Below are 19,927 nucleotides of genomic sequence, written 5' to 3'. Positions count from 1 at the left end.
CTGCTGGCCCCGCCCCTCGCGCCACGGAGCTCCGCCCCCTCCCGTCACAGGCCCGCTCCCCGCAGCCCTTCTCAAGCGGGTGATGTAATGCCGGGGCGGGGCCTCGCCGTGCGCTCGGGGGATGCTGCTGCTGCTGCATTGTCTCCTGGGCACGGGAGGCGGGGGGCGCTAGGCGGGGGGCGGAGTGGGGAGCCGCAGCCTCAGCAGCTGGGAGGGGGCTTGTCACAGCCTGGGGGGCAACGAGCGTCTCCTGCTCCCCCGGGGCCCGCCGTGCAGAGCGAGAGTAGCGCTGTACGAGCAGGGTGAGGAGCAGCGCCCTGCTCTCCCCCAGCCCTGGCGAGACGGCCCCAGCCTCTGCACCCTCCACGGTGAGTCCTGGGCATGACAGTCAAGAAGGATCCTGCTATGTTCAAAAATAAGAAGTGAAGGAGGACAGATTTCCCTTCTGTAACAAGCTGTGTCAGCTAAGTGACATGCCTTATATGAGCTGAGCGCCTGTATGTATGTAAAGACAAGGTGGGAGGGAGGTAACTTTGTTACTGGATTCAGAGTAACAGCCGTGTTAGTCTGTATTCGCAAAAAGAAAAGGAGTACTTGTGGCACCTTAGAGACTAACAAATTTATTTGAGCATGAGCTTTGGTGAGCTACAGCTCACTTCATCGGATGCATACTGTGGAAACTGCAGAAGACATTATATACACAGAGACCATGAAACAATACCTCCTCCCACCCCACTCTCCTGCTGGTAATAGCTTATCTAACTTGATGATCACTTTAGATAAGCTATTACCAGCAGGAGAGTGGGGTGGGAGGAGGTATTGTTTCATGGTCTCTGTGTATATAATGTCTTCTGCAGTTTCCACAGTATGCATCCGATGAAGTGAGCTGTAGCTCACCAAAGCTCATGCTCAAATAAATTGGTTAGTCTCTAAGGTGCCACAAGTACTCCTTTTCTTTTTGTTACTGGAGCAACTTCTGTGAGTGAGAGAGACAAGCTTTCTAGTGCCACAGGGCTCTTAAGTATAATGTGTTAAAGGTAGAGGGGAGTGTGGCACTGCACCCCATATTCTTCATGGTGATATTATGATACGATTATGACACAATCATAATGCATTTTACGCAAGGTAAGTCATATGAGATGTCATTGGAAAGGTTATGATTTACTGAATATGATTATCCTGTTTGTATGTATGTATCATTTTTGTATCTGAAGTTAGGAATATTGACTATATATCTGTATTACAAATGTGTTTACACCTTTGTGTATGCTCACTAGGCAAAAAGATCTCAGTCTAGATCAGGGGTGGGCAAACTTTTTGGCCTCAAGGCCGTATCTGGGTATGGAAATTGTATGGCGGGCCATGAATGCCCGGTGGGGGAGGGGGACTCTATGGGGTGTAGCATGGGGAGGCCTCTATAAGAGATGTTAGTGAGGTGGGGGGGGGGACTCATGTGGTGCGGTGGGGAGGCTCTACAGGAGTGGTACCGGGGACTCCTAGGGGCCTTGCCCTTGACACCAAGGTGCCGTACCAGGCACTGCCATGGGCACAGACACCCTAGCTGGGACAGGTGCGGCCCCTGGGTGATTTTGAGGCTCTCAAGGTTGGGGCCACAGGAGACTGGGAGGGGATTGGGTGTGCTGCCGTGTGGGGGGGAGCTGCCACGTAGGGACAGGGTTCCGATCCTAGAAACAGTGCGGTGAAGTCGTGCCTGCACAGTGTGGCTGTGCCTGCTGGAAGATGGTGCTCATCAAGGAAATTGTGAGTCAGGGACTGGGGAGCGCCGGGCGGGAGGAGTGGGGCAAGCCCCCAACCCCACTCGCCGGCTGGAACGCTGGGCAGGCAGAAAGAAAAGGAGTACTTGTGCCACCTTAGAGACTAACCAATTTATTTGAGCATAAGCTTTCGTGAGCTACAGCTCACTTCATCGGATGCATGCAGAGTGACACAAGCCCCCAGTCCTACTCTCTGGCGGGAGCTTGAGAGCCAGATAAATATGTCTGATGGGCCGGAAGCGGCCCACAGTTTGCCCCCGCCCCAGTCTAGATGGCTGGCTGGGAAGGACCCATTCAGGTTGAGGGTCCATTAAAGAGAATAATAGGCCTTAGCAGAAACTTATTTCCCACCCCGGGGGCTTTCCTGAGGATGCTGCAGACAGCCTTCAATGCATGGCTGCTGTGACGCTACAGGGACATGTGCCCAGGTCACCTTGTACTGGTCTCCATCTTGGGATATCAGGTTTTTTCCACTGACTGGTGTGGGAACCAAGCTTTGAAACAAAGGGTTCCTGCCATATGCAAAAGCTATATAAGGGAGGGGAGTGACATCAATGTGCTTCTTCACTGACTCCACACCCAAAGAGACTCCTGGAAACACCTGAGAAACAAAGACTGAACTGGGGAAAGTGCTGGACCTAGGCTAAAGGGATTTTTAGCCTGTGAATGGAACATCTGGGAATTCTAAGCTGTAAGCAAGTGCAGCTTGCCCCTTAAGAATGTGCAGCCTGCTTGTATCATCACTTAGATCAGATACGAATACTACATAGGGTGAGGATTTGCTAAATTAAGCTTAGTTTGCATGTTTTGTTTATTTGCTAGGTAATCTGCTTTGATCTGTTTGCTATCACTTAAACTCTGTCTTTTGTAGTTAATAAACTTGTTTTTGCTTTTGTCTAAAACCAGTGTGTGGGAGTCATAACTCGGAACAGAAACCTATTGTAGATTTCTCTCCACATTGAGAGGGGGGCGAATTTCATGAGCTTGTGCTGTACAGTTCCCTGTGCAGCGCAAGACAGTATAACTTTGGGTTTACATTCCGATGGGGGGAGGGGATGCCTGAATAGTTGGGAAGCTCCTTAACTGAAGCCCTCCCATGCAGAGCTGATCACAGCATCTGCATGTAACTGCAGCTGGATGTGTCCCTACCTGTACATCTGCTGGTGAAAGTGCAAGCTGGTCACAGCAGTACAGTGTAAAGGGAGCCCAGGCTGGTAGGGGGTGGGGGTGTCTCAGTGGTACCGCAGTTCCTGGTGGCACCCCGGCAGGAACACATCACAGGGATTATTAGGTAAACAAGAGTAATGCCTTTTGTTTCTTCTTTTGTATCATAAGTAAATACTGCAGGATAGTGGGGGAAGGGGACTGGAAAGTCTTTATATCACCAGATTCCTCTATCCACTACAATCTCTCAATTCAGAGGCAGGATAATGCCTTTGAATGACCCAGTTGTTTATCCTAAATTTTATTTTCAACTTTTCTTTTTCTTGTGCTTTTTATTAAGGAAGAGATTCTAAAAGCAGGTTGGGTGAGGGGTTTTTTTGTTTGTGTGTTTTTGGACCAGAAAAATCAACCAGAACATTTACACCTTTTGATCCCTTGGGAAATATTTTTAAAGAAACAGAAAACCTCCAACTTGCTGCATACTACTAAATTCAGTCTAAAAATATTGGACTTGTTTCTTATCTGTACCTATGTAATGGACAGATTTTTCACTGATACACCACTTTTCATACAAAAATGGACATGTTTTTATCCCCATTTTATAGATGGGGAAATTGAAATCATGCAACAAACTTGCCTAATACCACACAATGAGCAAGTACCAGACCCAGAACTAGAACCCAGATCTCCTGACTCCCCATCCTGTACTCTAACCAGTAGTCCCCACACTGTCAAAGATATTTAGGTGCCCATCTTCATTTGAAATCACATAAATAACCTTTGGTTTCAGAGTAGCAGTCATGTTAGTCTATTCGCAAAAAGAAAAGGAGTACTTGTGGCACCTTAGAGTCTAACAAATTTATTTGAGCATAAGCTTTTGTGAGCTACAGTTCACTTCATCAGACGCATTCAGTGGAAAATACAGTGGGGAGATTTATATACATAGAGAACATGAAACAATGGGTGTTACCATACACACTGTAAGGAGAGTGGTCACTTAAGGTGATCTATTACCAGCAGGAGAGCGGGGGGGGGGGGGTACCTTTTGTAGTAATAATCAAGGTGGGCCATTTCCAGCAGTTGACAAGAACGTCTGAGGAACAGTGCGGGGGGGGGGGGGGGATAAACATGGGGAAATAGTTTTACTTTGTGTAATGACCCATCCACTCCCCGTCTCTATTCAAGCCTAAGTTAATTGTACCCAGTTCGCAAATTAATTCCAATTTAGCAGTCTCTCACTGGAATCTGTTTTTGAAGTTTTTTTGTTTTTGAAGGTTTTTCTTCAACAAAAAAACTTCAAAAAACAGACTCCAACGAGAGACTGCTGAATTGGAATTAATTTGCAAACTGGATACAGTTAACTTAGGCTTGAATAGAGACTGGGAGTGGATGGGTCATTACACAAAGTAAAACTATTTCCCCATGTTTATTCCCCCCCCCCCCCCACTGTTCCTCAGACGTTCTTGTCAACTGCTGGAAATGACCCACCTTGATTATCACTACAAAAGGTTTTTGCCGCCACTCTCCTGCTGGTAATAGCTCACCTTAAGTGATCACTGTGGTTACAGTGTGTATGGTACCACCCATTGTTTCATGTTCTCTATGTATATAAGTCTCCCCACTGTATTTTCCACTGAATGCATCCGATGAAGTGAGCTGTAGCTCATGAAAGCTTATGCCCAAATACATTTGTTAGTCTCTAAGGTGCCACAAGTACTCCTTTTCTTTTTATAAATAACCTTTGAGGCTCTGGATTTAGACCTCTCTTGATCCTAATTAATTGAAGATATGTTGCAGGTAGGCCTCCTGTACTAGAATAGGTTTCTCGCAATTTAAACTCACAGATCCATGGTCATCTGGAATTCTGCAGTCAGGCTCCCATTTCACATCCAATATATAATTTGAACACAGCATTGGGAACCACTGAACTTGGACGATAAGCGTAGGCTTGCTGCAACTGATCACAATTTTTTTAAATATGCATAGATTTTAAAGGGAAAATTCAGGCACTCACCAGAAAGCTATCACATCTCCTACACTGGATGGCAGAGACCAGTAGGTTGAAAACATCAGTCTTAAGAAACTGAAGTGCACACTGCTTTCCTGAATAAACTGCTTATTATATTTTGCATAAATTATAATAGATTCGTTCCAATTGTTAAATTGTGATTTTTAGTGATTTAGTATTTCCTGCCTTAGCAAAGTATGATAATACTAAAGGCTTACATCGCTTTTTTTATTTTCAAAGCAATTACAAGAACAGGTAATTCGTTTAACCTAGGAATAATATAAATAGTTCAAGTTGTACTTAAAAAAACAAACAAAAAAAATTACACAACGTTGTTGATACGGAGTTGTGTAGAAATGACCTCATTTTGCATGGCCAGGTGATTGGGGAGGGATCAAGTGACCTAGATGTAGAGAAAGTCTTAAATCTGTTTGCTTCTTTTAGAGCAGTGCTCAGATTGTGGGGGGAGAGGGGTTAGATGGGAATATGTCATACGGCCACTGCTACTGTTGAAAACTGCAGCATAGCAGTAGAGCATGTATTGCCTTTTTTTTTTTTTTTAATTGTTCCACCCACATCGGTTTCCAGGTCTTACATGATTAATGTTGGTTGATGCTTGCTTCGGTGAAAAGACCAGTTTTTCCTATTTCAACCACAAGTAGGATGAATCTGCTTCTTGTTAATGGCAGCACCTACAGCTGCCCAAGCCTGCAGACATGAGGCCCTTGCATCATGGAGACTGACCACACATAGGAAAAGTAGAAATGCTAGCATGAGATTTGCTACCTGCACTGTGTGATATAGAGGTGTAGAGCTGATTTGTGCTCAGAGAGGTCTCTGTGATGATGATATTTTATCCCCCTGGGATAACAGGATTTCTTTCTTTGTTGTGCCCCAACCAGTGCTAACATACACAGATTCTGTCCACAGTTAGCCCCCACCCACCCAGCGATGTGCTCCTGTTCTAACTATTTCACAGATCCTCCCCTCACTCCTTGTGGCACTAAACCCACCAGAAGACATGGCTCAAGATTTGGGGGTAATTTAAAGACTTGATAGGGAGCCTCAGATTTGTTTCAACCACCCCAGAGATACTGACCCAAAATTTCCTCCAACTGCTCTATTCATCATGTAAGAAACATGGAATGATTTTCAATTTGATAAGTCTAAAATGAATTGTGCAGAAACCATCAAGTCCACTTATAAAATTGATGACAGATTCACAGTGCTGAAAGTAGGGCTTGGGGGAAGGAGATGGGAATCTGGCGCTAACTGTATCATCAGATTGATGGCCTGTTGGTCACAGTATCACTATATCAAGAGTAATGGTGAAGTTACAATGTAATAATTACAGAGCTGTCAGATGGGGCCAGTGAAGCAAAGGACTCAGTTGTTCACAATAATGTGTTTTGTTTTTTTAAAACAATAATATAAAATGTATTGTAAAGTTGTTGAGTTCACCTCAAATCTTGTTTTGGTGTTTACACCTAAAGGAAGGAGCATTGCCTACTGGTTGGAGGGTAAAACTGGGAGTTGAGACTTCTGAGTTTTGTCCTTGTCTCTGACACTGGCTTGCTCTGACCTTGGGTGTATCACTTAGGCACAAATTTTCAAAAGCGGCCACTAATCTGGAATCTCTCAATTTGCTCCAGTGGAGCTTCCTCCTTGCAAGCTGGGGATCTTCTAGGAGGCTCCTGGACAGATCCTCAGCTGGTGTAAATTATCATGGATCTGCCCCATGATCTTTGCCACACTATTATTATTATTATTACTACAACATTTGCAGTAGCAAAACACACAGTCAGGTTATTATCAAGGGATTGTGCTTGCTCAGAGATCTTTGCACCAGCTTGAGAACAGACTTTTTGAATGCTGAAGCCCTTATACATTCGAGGTTGTATTATTAATTTTTCCTCATAATGTTCAATATATTTCTATGGTACTTAACAATATTTGCTTAACAATAAGCAACCTCTGCGATAGGTAATTTAAAATCTGTGAATTCAGCATATTCTAATTGTGTGGTTACACCTACAGCTAGAGTGTTTGCTTTGTGTTGCCAAGATTATGATTTTGGTCCTGTGAGGACTGGAAGTTTAAAAAGCTGTTTAAGGAGATATGATGCTGCAATGGTTACAGCACGGGTCTGTGAGTCAAGAAATCTTCATTATATTCCCAAATTTGCTAGACACATGCTTTTGTAATCTTGAGCAGTCTTTTCATTGTAACCTTTTTTTCCCCACTTGTTCCATATATTATATATAACTGGGGATAGTATCAAGGTGTTTTAAAAACTTATTTAGATACCTGAAAATTTGGCCTGATTTTCAAAAGTGCTTAGCCCCCCAACAGCATCCATAGTGGAACACTTTTGAAAATTGTTTAGGTATCTAAATATGGCTATAGGAGCCTAATTTTAAGCACCCACTTTTTTAAATCTTGGCCATAGACTGTGTTTAGATAGAAAAATATAATAGCTAACATAACATCATGAATGTTCAGGATTCTTTGATATTACAAATTTAAAAAAAAAAAAAAACCAAAGACCCAGATCCACAAAAACCTTGAAATCAGTGGAAGTTAGGAGCCTAAATACCTTTGTGGATCTGGGCCATAGCATCCAGCGTATACATTGTGGGTGTGCACACACATACACGTCTATCAATTGACACTGCCCACAATGCTGATGTTCAGTCTGGGAGCACATTCAATCGAATTCCTACTGCAGCAGTTTCCTAGGCAACCAACACAACCTCAGAAACAGTCTGCACAAGGAAGACGGAAACAAAAACCCTTGTAACATTTTCATTCTTGTCAATTATTCTGCATAGTTTGAAAATATTGCAAATATGAGTATGGAAATTGCTGCAGCATAAACAATAGACCAAATATCTGGCCATGGTATTAATCTCACTGGGGTACACATAGAGGACAGACTACATAACTCACTGGGGACTTTTCCTATTGGAATCCTCATGATTAAGGCCATACCAATTTCACGGTCAAAGATTTTTTAAAATAGTAAATTTCATTATTTCAGCTATTTAAATCTGAAATTTGCCAGTGTTGTAATTTTAGGAGTCCTGACCCCTAAAGGAGTTTGGGGGGAGGGGAGGGTTTGGCAAGGTTATTATAGTGAGGATTACAGTACTGCTACCCTTACTTCTGCACTGCTGCTGGCTACGGCACTGCCTTCAGAGCTGGGCAGCTGGAGAGTGGCAGCTGCTGGCCAGGAGCCCAGCTCTGAAGGCAGAGCTGCCATCACCAGCAGCACAGAAGGATGGCATGGTATGGTATGGCCACCCTTAGTTCTGCGCTGCTGCCTGCAGAGCTGGACCCTCAGTCAGCAGCCGCCACTCTCCAGCCTCCCAGCTCTGAGGGCAGCAGTGCAGAATTAAGGGTGGCATGGCATGGTATTGCCACCCTTTCTTCTGTGCTGTTGCTGGCAATGAGCTGCCTTCAGAGCTGGGTGCCCAGCTAACAGTTGCCACACTCCAGACACGCAGATCTGAAGGCAATACTGCGCCCCACCCCCTAAAATAACCTTGTGACCCCCCCCCCGCAACTCCCTTTTGGGTTGGGACCCCTAATTTGAGAAATGTTGGTCTCCCCCCTGTGAAGTCTGTATAGTATAGGGTAAGAGCACACAAAAGACCAGATTTCACGGGGGGAGACTAGATTTCACGATCCGGGACATGTTTTTCATGGTTGGGAATTTGGTAGGGCCCTACTCATGATCAATCTATTTTTATTCACTTTGTCTTTCACCCTTTACCCCATGGCCACCATTCTTCCAGCTGATGAAGCCTGCCTGAGATCACCTTTTGGACCTGCTGCAATTGAAGTACTGTATGCACTGCTGAGAAACACAAGACTGTTCCTCTCAGCAAGGAGCTGGGAAACTTTATGAAGGTGCTTTTACATCATGTAATAAAAGTTCATAAGAAGAATCAATATTCCTACTTCCTAATTACAGCCCACTATGTGCTAGATAGGTAATCAGACACAACAGTGATGAGCAATATATAGATCGATTAAATAAACTTCTTTGTTCATAACATCTTTGTGCTGAGCCAAAATTCAGGATCTATTAAACCTGTGTACTACCTGTATTTCTATGAGTTAGAAACCTGGACCAGCTTACAGGCAGACTTGGAGCGGCTAGAGGCATTCCATGCAGTCAGTGCCAAATCCTGAGTATAAAATGGTTTCACTCTGTGCTAAATGTCATAGTCTCACAGCGATCTGGCCTTACTCCAGTCACTCATTATATCTAAAAGCTGTGTTGCGTGCTTTTTGGCCATGTCACCAGGACAGACAAAAACACCCCAGCACACCGTGCTCTCAAACTTTCCATTGACGTACAAAGGGGTGCATGCCCTAACCCTACCTGGTGCCAGCTGTGGGGCTGCCGCATTGATTTGTGGATTAACAGGATTGAGCCAGATCTGAGAACTTCACTACACAATGCCTGCTGTGACGCCATCACTTGTGGTCACTCTGGCTAGGGCATCGGTCTTTCATACGCTTTCTGTGTTTGATGCTGATTTGTTCATAAGTAAAAAGGGCATTAGCATATAGTCTCCTGTACTTGTGTTTTACATTGTCTAAATCCCATGTGATTGGCTAAGGATAAAATAGAAAGAATGTGTGTGTGTGTGAGAGAGAGAGATGCAGCACAATTTGTGGGCATAGGGCGATGTTATTTCTACAAAGATCCACTTTCCTTCAATGGGAACAGCTGTCTTTGAATGAAACTCATGTTCTTCCCTGACCTTGTGTCTCTCTTATCTATTTAGATTGTAAGCTCTTTGGGCAGGGACTGTCTCTCCTATTCTATATTTATATAGTACCTAGCATAATGGGGCTTCATTCTCATTTGGCCTGTAGGCACCACCATAATAAACATAATAACCAGGATCATCATTTTAGAAAAATTGGGGGAGGGAGGGCAGCGGGGAGTTATGTCAGCATCCCTGCATCCACTTCCCTGCTGAAGCCATGGCTGCTCATAGGTGTCCCATCCTGGAGGAAGGTGGTGTGCTAGTCCTATGCCAGGGAGTGAGGGGAGCAATCTGGGGGTCACGTGTCTCAACCATGAGTGGCCTGGGGAAGATTCAGGGCCTAGCTCACTCCACACTCAGCTCTTGCCCAGGCCACTGCTGCTGCTTCCTGTCCAACTGGCAGAGAGAGGAGAGCAGCACCAGAGGCTGCTCAAGAAAATCTACTTTGGCAAAACTTCAGCGTGCCGACCTCTTCCTCATAGGCGTAGGATGGCAGGTTTGGCCCAGCTGCCCCTGTCATGATAGAGAGGCAGCCGGGCCAAGTCTGCCACTCTAGGCAGCTGTGCAGAAATTTACTGCCCTAGGCAGCTGCTTAAAAGTCTGGGCAATCAAACCCAAGGCTGGGGGGAGGAAGTGTCCTCCTACCCTATAGCAAATGCTGCCCCTGATGATAAATATACATTATGCCATGAATATTGGACTCAGCAGATAACGACACTGATGGGGTGCCATCCAATAGATGAAAATGTATTTGTTATTCCTGTGAGCAGTGCTCTTTTAGTATAAATGTTAATAAGGTTCCAATATCAATATACATGAGATGCCGATACAACTATTTCTAGCAGAACAAATGTGCTGTATGCCAGCAAGAGCAAGGTATGAATTGTAACAATCACATGCCAGTCAGAGTTGCTCTTGTTCCTTAGTCTCAGTGCTTTATCTTGCAATTAGATAGTTACTTGCAATTTAACTATAGACTGGGCAAACGCAAAACCTTATCTGTTGGCTTGAGAAGTTGGTTCTAACTTGTAGTATCAGAACAGAGCTATAAAAGTACCATTTTGACTAGGTGACAAATTTCTTTTTTCCAAATAAACTTTCAGACATTGCTAATTATAATGGGTTTGCAAGTAGAAATTACAGTTACACCCTGAGTTCAGAACCAAAGTAGTGCCTTGGGGCAAAATTTCTCTGGAGTTCATCTAGTATTCCTCTCAATTAAAACATTTTTATGTTCTCTCCGGTAGAATCTTACACGAGTTCTCATTTTTCTCACGGTCCTGCAGCTGCTTAATCCAAGCCTGCTTTACTGAGCATCATAATTACTCAGATATTTTTTGCTGTAGTATTTAGTTTCTTGAAAGATTATGCTCAATCTGGATAAGACTGGATGAGAGGATGTGTAATCCAGTGGATAGGATGCTGGACTGAGACTCAGGAGAAGTGGGTATTTTCTTGGCTCTATCGTTAATTTTCTGTGTGACCTGGCAAGTCATTTCACCTTTCAGTGCCTTGTTTCCCTTAAACCTTTTGTCTGACTTATCTATTTAGTTTGTAAGCTCTTACAGCAGGAATTGGCTCTTAGTATATGGATGTACAATACCTAGGACAAGGAACATCTAGATGCCTCTGTAATACAAATAATAAGACAGAGATTATGCATTTAGCAAAGAAGCAAAATTTAACAGATCAATAAGCCAGAATTCCATTCTATATATGTAGGTCTTAGTTTGAGCTTAACGCCGCCACTTGGATCTTTTCATTATTAATTTTAGGGATAGGCAGTATATTGCGATTGCATAAACAGAAAAATGTGAGAACCTGCTTGAAACCAAAACGATGGACACTCAACAAAGATGGCATAGCTTGGTGCCTAAAACATCTGTCTCAGCTTTCAATATAAGTGTGTTCAGAGTCCATTTGAGATGGAGTATTGTTAACACTTCCATCACTTCAATTATAGATGAATTATGGCCAAAAGAAAAAATAATGCCTTTGACTAATCCAGGAAGCCAAGTGCAAAAATATTGATAAACTGAGGTACATTAGGAAAGGGTTAGCTACTGCACAAAAGTCAAAGATTAAATAAGAAACTAGTAGGGCTAACTCAGTTCTCCTTTCCTTGAATTCAGAATCCCACTGTAATGATGCTGGCTTTGGTGGGACCCAACTGAGCACACCAATTCAGGACAAATTGCTTAAAGCAGGGCAGTTACAGCCCAAGGCTAGGGTTCCTTTGCACACCAAGGCAAACCAAACCAGACAGATAGAGAGGACTTTGGTTTTATCCCACTGGCTAATCATAAGTCACACAAACAATTCCCTTAGACACTCCAGTTTCCCAGTATCACCACCAGTGCCACTCGTTATGGGGACAAATAGTTATGAAAACCAATACCCCAGTAAAAGAAAAAGGGTTCTCCCAATCCCAAAGGGCCAAGCCCCAGACCCAGGTCAATATACAAGTTAGATCTTACTGACAAATCTAAAGGTTTATTCATAAAAGGAAAAAGATATAGATGAGAGCTAGAATTGGTCAAATGGAATCAATTACATACACTAATGGCAAAGTTCTTGGTTCAGGCTTGTAGCAGCGATGGAATAAACTGTAGGTTCAAATTAAGTCTCTGGAGTACATCCACAGCTGGGATGGGTCATTCAATCCTATTTTCAGAGCTTCAGTAGCAAAGTCTCTCCAGAGGCAAGAAGCAGGATTGAAGACAAAATGGAGGAGCTGCAGCAGCCTTTTATATCCTCTGCCTTGTGGACGATCCCAGCAGCAAGAAGGAGCCTGGAGTCACATGGGCAAGCCACATGTCCATGCATGACTTAGTTCTTTACAGGCCAACACCATTGTTTACATGTTAGTTTGAATGTTCCCAGGAAAGCTCAGATGTGGATTGGCATCTCCCAAAATCCATTATCAGTTAAGTGTTTCTTGATTGGGCACTTACTGAGAATAGTCCCTTCTCAAGAAGCTTACCAAATGCTTCAATGAGGCTACTTAGAATCAAAACACATTGATATAGAAGTACATAGCCAATATTCATAACTTCAACTGCAAAAATGATACACCCATACGGATAATATAATCATAACCAGCAAATCATAACCTTTCCATAGACACCTTACACAACAACCTTTGTACAATATTTGCTGCAAATATATAACAGTGGTTGCAACAATGATCTATACCGTCACAGGTTATGTCAAAAAAAGAACAAGAGTACTTGTGGCACATTAGAAACTAACAAATTTATTTGAGCATAAGCTTTCGTGAGCTACAGCTCACTTCATCGGATGCACACAGTAGACGTCAGTAACATCACACCCACATTTAAAGGTTTTGAGGAGGGGCGGGTGAGGAGAATAGGCTAACCTTAAACTGTGTCTTGCTTGCTCGGAGAATGTAAACTGGTAACCTTTTGACAAGTGTTTGAATAGCTATCACTTCTCTTTCTACTAGCGTGACTTTATGGAGAGCGAAATAGTTTGCATCAAATTGAAACTAATGGTGAGAAACCAATTTCCTTGTTAAACTGCTGGAGGATACAGAAAGGTTATCACCTGCACTATTTCTCTTGATTGCTTAGTCCCTGGGAGGTAGTCCTTTCAGAACTCTCCCATGACCCCAACCCCCCACTGGCTTGTATTCAAATGAGCATTGCAGGGGCTCCACTTGTAGTAGTGTCCAATGGGGTAGGGGTCCAATCAGTCTCCTTCCTTTCCCAAAATGCATTGGGTCCTGCAGCACCTTGCTAGCCCCATGCCACAGCCCAGGTGCCTCTATTTTGAATTTTCATACAGTTGAGCATGCTGTGCACTTGGACTGTGTTAGAAAGAATCCAAAATGGAGGTGTCTGAGGCTCAACACAGGAGCAGCTAGGTCCAGGTGCTGCCACTCCCACTTGTACAAGGAGAACACACAGCGCAGGTAGTGATGGATGGATTGCAAGGGTCCTTAACTGTAATTGAATCTTATATCAGGGACGTACTGCAGAAAGAAACCTTTGATATAACCAGCTGCAGAGTTGGCGCCTAATATATTTTTTTAATTGTGTAAATGCTGCAGAATTGAACAAGGGGGTGAAAATGGCCTTAACTGGCTGGACTGACATCAACTAGTACTAGCTGGAATGCATCATAATTGGTTCCTACAAAAAAAAAAAGCACATATTTAGAGAGAACCGGGGAATATTGCACAGAAAGAGTGTGTGGTGGGGTTTGTGTTTCTAAGTAAGAAACCAGTGCCTGCTATATACAGGGTGGATTCAGGGGGACAGTTGACCCACAGCTTCAAGGTGAGCCAGAAAAATACAAGCAGACCCTCAAGCTGTGGAGCCACAAATACAGGTGGAAGAGGAAAATAAAGAGTCCCTTGAGGAGAAAGGGTGTGAGCCAAATACAAGTGAAAGTCCTGGAATCCCTAAGGGAATGTTTCATCTCCTGGTAATTGGGGCAAACAAAAAAGCCAGGGCTCATTAAATCAAAAACTCATGTAGCAAACGAGACAACACCAATTGTTTAATTAGAGGCTAGAATAGTTTACACAACATTAGGTATGCAAATGTTAGTATAAACCTATTTAGGCCCCTGAGATTACCTTTCTTATGGAAAAGTTAATCCTATACAGTATTCCTGGAGCATGCCATATAGGCAAATAGCAATGGGATTTGTCCTCACCCCTAACCCTCTACGGCAGGGGTCGGCAACTTTTCAGAAGTGGTGTGCCGAGTCTTCATTTATTCACTTTAATTTAAGGTTTCGTATGCCAGTAATACATTTTAACGTTTTTAGAAGGTCTCTTTCTGTAAGTCTTTAATATATAACTAAACTATTGTTGTATGTAAAGTAAATAAGGTTTTAAAAATGTTTAAGAAGCTTCATTTAAAATTAAATTAAAATGCAGAGCCCCCTGGACCAGTGGCCAGAACCCGGGCAGTGAGAGTGCCACTGAAAATCAGCACGTGTGCTGCCTTTGGCACGCGTGCCATAGGTTGCCTACCCCTGTTCTAGGGTTTGGGCAGGGAGGGAAAAATGCAAAAGTTTTCCTCTACGTGCCTCACATCACCAGACACCCCAACACACCCCTTTACTTCTTCCCTGAGAGTTCTAAACTGGCTTCCTCTCTTGACACTGCTCTCCCACAGCTCTGCAGTGGAAGCTAAACAACAATGGGGAACTTAAATAAAAGGTATGGGTTTGACAACACCCACATAGAGAGGAGCTGAAGATTATGGGGTCCCTCCTTTCCTTCTCCACATTGCTAACCCACATTGCCATTTTCATTCTCTGTGACCCCAGTTTAACATCCAGTAGAAAGATTGACATTGACTTCAATGGAACAGGCCATGTGGATTTGAGTCCTGGAGGACACACACAGCACCAGCGCTATCGTCTATCTAAGGTACTTATCCATTCCCATAGTATCTGAGCATCCCACACTCTTTAACACGTTGATCCTCACTAGTACCCCTATTTTATAGAGGGAAGCACAGAGGGCTAGATCCACAAAGGTACTGAAGCACCTAAGTGCCATCTTAGGTGTGTAAGTTTAACATTTAGGCACCACTAAGGGCTTCAAAAAAACCTCTGCTCAGCTGCCACCTAACCCTGTAGGTGCTTAAAATCCCTAGACACCTAAGTCTCCACTGGTAAATTCCCCTAAGTTTCTGCTTGTAAGCATGTGCAAAGCTACCTAAGTTTTGACAGCACCGAGCTGCCTTAGCTCATGCCTCAGCCCTGGTGGGGTTCTCAAACGAGGTGTTCCCCCATCTGAGTGCCTTTGTGGGGCCCGGTCGTAGGTGTTCTCAGAGCACACTGAGCCCACATAAAAGGCAACCAAGGAGGGGGAGTTGCCCCCTTTATATCCAACAGCTGGGGCACTAACCCGGAAGGTGGGCAACCTGGGTCCAAGCCAAATCAGGCAGAGAGGAGAGTTGAACCTTGGTCTCCCATACCCTGGGTGAGTACTCTGACCGTGGGGTTATTGGATAGAAAGAGGAAGGGGGTGGCAGTGACAGCAGCAGCATCACAACCAACACCTTCCCTGCTCCACTGTTTTTCACAAGAAAGGGTTGACCGGGCTTAGCTGATCACAGTTGAGAATCCCTTTGGCCCAGAGGCAGGCACCTAACTCCATGAGGAGGCTTAGGCCACACTCTTCTCTGGATTTCCTACTGGCTAGCTTAGGCAGCCACCCACTCAGCTTGCTGGCTTATTTGAATCCCATTCTTAGGTGCCTAACGTTCCCCAGGCATTGTATAGGGAGCCTAGGCACCTAATCCATGGCTATGGATTCCGCTACGTGACAGGGCACCTAAGAGTTAGGGACTGTAACACCTAATTCCCTTCGTGGATTTAGCCCAGAAAGACTTGGGCCCAGAACCTCAAAGGTATGTAGGCACATAACTAGGCTCCTAAATACCTATGAGGATCTATTCTTATTTTATTAGATGCTCTCATGCCTTGTGACGTGAGACAACCCAGTCTTTCCACCTCTGTCTATCTAATGCCACATTTCTTGTTCCATTATAGTCTGTTTGCATAACAGCAACATCTTTCTCAATGGTTTTCTTATCAGTTGTCCTCTTCTTTTCCATCTTCCCCCAGGTCATATCCAGTAAAGAGCTTGGCGAGGAATATTGTTTTTTGATATTGCCATATAACATGTCCAAACCACCTCAGCCTTCTTTCTCAAATCATTGTCTCTATAGTCTGCTGGCCAGTCCTTTGTAACACACCAGCACTGGTTACTTTTTTCCACCAGTGGACACCAACTACTCTTTGTAAGCATCTCAGCTGGAATGCTTTAAGTTTCCTGTTGTGGTTTTCTGGCATTTGCCAAGTTTCAGAAGCATATCACAATGCAATTGAATAACTTTGCCTTGGTTCCCGTGTAAATCTTGTTTTTCCCAATACATTGCTTTGAGGATCTGGGCCTTACTAGCTTGCCCAAGGTCACACAGAAAGTTGGTGGTAAAGCAGGGAACCGAACCCAGTTCTCCCAAAAGTGCAGCTAGCATTGTAACCACTGACCTATCCTTTCTCCAGCTTTCCCCAGGCAGAGTTTCAGCACAAGGAAAGACTAGAGACCCAGAGGTAATTAATGAATGGAAAAATGAAGAGGCAATCTCACTGATACCAGACCCTCACCTCAGGAGTTTGTTGTGTTTTTTTCTTTTAAATAAATCAACCCTATATAACTATGTAGGGATTATCCAGCCCTGTCATAGTAGTGTAGTACCTCCACACCATCGACAGTGAGAGTTTTCTTGTCAGAATTGTTTGCATGAATTATATTCTTTATATATTCATATCCACTAGGTACATTCTGCAGATATCCACCTCACACAATTACATGACAGGAACTGATCCCCTTATTTTTGACTGCATTGGTTCTAACTATTAATGATGTGTGAGGCCTTACTGGAAACCGCCAATTAGGGTTGGCACTAAGTCTCAGTTGTATATTTCTTGCCAAAATCTTTTCTATTGCACCCATAACTATTGCTAAATAGAGACTATCTGAGGTATTTAGAATGCATAAGCCTTCCTCATGTATCACAGTCGAATCTGAAAGAGAGGCCCCATTTGATACACAAGATAATAGAGGAGATGCACTCCAACTGGACATTTATGATGCCTCTGTCAAATGCTTGTTTATAGCAGTGAGGGGTTGGCAGATTCTATTCTGGAACCCTGCTTAGATGCACAAATTTTCTTTGTGAGAGAGAAGTGTAACCATGGTGAGGGAGTGAAGGGCATATCTGCTCATTATCTGAAATACGAAATCCTTAGGTTTGTGTAATTGGCAGTCTCCAGGGTATATTAAAGGTTCAGTTGGATTCTAGTGTTCTAGGTATAAAATGATATTGAATCTTCCTATCCCAGCAGTTCTCAAACTGTGGGTCAGGACCCCAAAGTGGGTCATGACCCCATTTTAATGGGATCACCAGGGTTGACATTAGGCTTGCTGGGGCCTGGGACAGAAGCCAAAGGCCAAGCCCCACCACCCAGGGTTGGAGCCAAAGCCCAAGAGCTTCAGCCCTGGGCAGCAGGGCTCAGGCTTTGGCCTTGGCCCGCCACCTGGGGCAGGCTCAGACTTCAGTGCCCCCTCCTGGGGTTGCACAGTAATTTTTGTCAGAAGGGGAATTGTAGTCCAATGAAGTTTGAGAACCCCTGTACCTATTCCAAATGTGAAACCCATCTTCTCTCCATGGCTTATAATTTATTTTTCCTGCACCCCCACAAATCCAATATTTTCCCCACCTCGTGCCCAGAGATAATTTTTCATAGACTGTAACCTTATATTTGCATGGACTGATTGACAGGTTACTGAGCTTTGTAGAAGATACTCTATCCAAAAATATCCTATTATTTATCTTAATGCTTCTCTTCTTTGGCAGATTTGGCAAAACCCACACAGGACAGCAAACCGTCAAAGGGGTAGGAAGGCATGCTGCTTTCTAGCAAATGAGCAGTACTGAAAGCATCAGTACTTAGTAGGCTAATTCCCCGTAAGCCTTATCTCATGGACATATTGATGATGCTAAAATAGAATGGGAGACTAAACGCACTGAGGGTGAATGAGAGTTGTAACAGTCACAGCTACGGTAAGTAGTACCATACTACCCCCAATCTTTAGCTACATATGATTTGTGTCACAGGGATGATTGAGATTACAGACTGTGCCTGAATGGAGGAATAGTCTGCCCCCTTTGCATAGTTATCCTTGCTGTAATTTCCACAAGGCAACCATCCCTAAAAAGGAAAGTGCTGGCCCTTCTACACCACCCCCAATTTCCAGGCAACACAGGCAGCATTGTACACTTTAACACCGTTAGAGCAGGCATGAAAGCAGACAAGATTTCAAGTGCAGCCCCACCAGGCCATTCAAAAGGAGGGTTACTTTGACAGCCAAAGCAGCCTACTTTTACATGATTTTTATTGAGTGCAAGAGTGGGTGCGTAGTGCAATGAGTTACTAGAACCATCTTAACCATAACACTGCTGTGGTATAAGAGGCACAACAAGTGGTTTTGCTAGGAGGCATGATCTAACAGCTGTACAGGGACCGCCCCCATTGAAAGATGCATCCCCCTCCCTGTGGTTTAGAATAAGAAGCTGAACTCTAAGACAGGGGGTGGGGAAGTAAATAAATCTTCTACCTTTAAAACAAAGCCTAAGACTCTCATGAGGCCCAAGGTAATTGAGGTTCAGTAAGAGGCACTATAACTTAGGGTATAAAGAAAAGGAGGACTTGTGGCACCGTAGAGACTAACAAATTTGAGCATAAGCTTTCGTGAGCTACAGCTCACTTCATCGGATGCATAAAGCATCACAACAGCACAGCTAGAGCTGTGTAAGCAGACAAGTTGGGGTAAAATAGTAAGGTAAAAAACAATGTTAAATACAGATGGTGGGCTCACTCTTAGTCAAGCAAGATTAGCTTGACCAAGCATTTCACCTAAGGCCAGAGAGCAGGCCTTTGGGTTTGTGCTCCTAGCTCAGCAGAGGTTGAGCTCAATATCTTAAGGGCCCTTATTAAGCAACAGTGGGAGTGTTTCTGTTATTGCCCACTATTATACCACTGTCATTTTGACTTTCAGCCTGAAGAGAAAGTCTGTGTCAAGTAAAGTTTGAATAAAGAGAAACAATGAAACAAAACATTTGAATGCACTGTTGTACTTGCCACCTTAATGAGAATTATTGACATGAAAAATTTTAATGTGTAAAAGAGCTGCTCCCTGCAGTAATGACAGATAGGCCAGGACATAACAAGTGTAGTCAGAACCTGCCCAAAGAGGCTATTTGTCTCCAACATCCTACATTGCTGGGTTGGATTTACTCTAGTTTAGGGAGCCCCCCCAAAGGCCCTCTACACCTGGAGCCCCTTAGGATGTGTTATAGGGTCACTGGTCCCCTTGCAGTTTTCACCCTCAGGTTACCTATGGCCTTTGGGAGCAAATGCCTTTTAACTCTTCCCCCCTACACACATCCCCAACTGAAGGAGAATAATTTAGAAGGCTCCTGCCTCCTCTGACCTTCCTGTGAAAGTGAAGTGCATTTCTTTTTGCATTTACTATTAAAGTTACAAGCCAGCAGGAATTCTGCAGAGGCCAAGATCTAGTGTGGGATACAGCCATTCGTAGGCTTCTTTTAAAAAAAGTCTGCTGCAAGAGGGTAGTTAAGTTC

At 43.9% G+C, this 19,927-nt stretch overlaps 1 long non-coding RNA gene across 1 annotated transcript; it reads left to right on the top strand.

Moving 5' to 3' along the window:
- Positions 1 to 192: 192 nt before the first annotated feature.
- LOC141982655 (uncharacterized) lies at positions 193 to 19,142 on the top strand. Its single transcript, XR_012638168.1, has 3 exons — positions 193 to 368; positions 15,036 to 15,138; positions 18,140 to 19,142. It is a non-coding gene; the product is annotated as an uncharacterized LOC141982655 (long non-coding RNA).
- The last annotated feature ends 785 nt before the right edge of the window (positions 19,143 to 19,927 follow it).

The sequence above is a fragment of the Natator depressus genome, chromosome 2 (assembly GCF_965152275.1).
Source record: "Natator depressus isolate rNatDep1 chromosome 2, rNatDep2.hap1, whole genome shotgun sequence".
Lineage (NCBI taxonomy): Eukaryota > Metazoa > Chordata > Testudines > Cheloniidae > Natator > Natator depressus.
The sequence above is the reverse complement of the archived record's forward strand: the minus strand, read 5'-3'. Positions and strand labels throughout refer to the sequence as shown.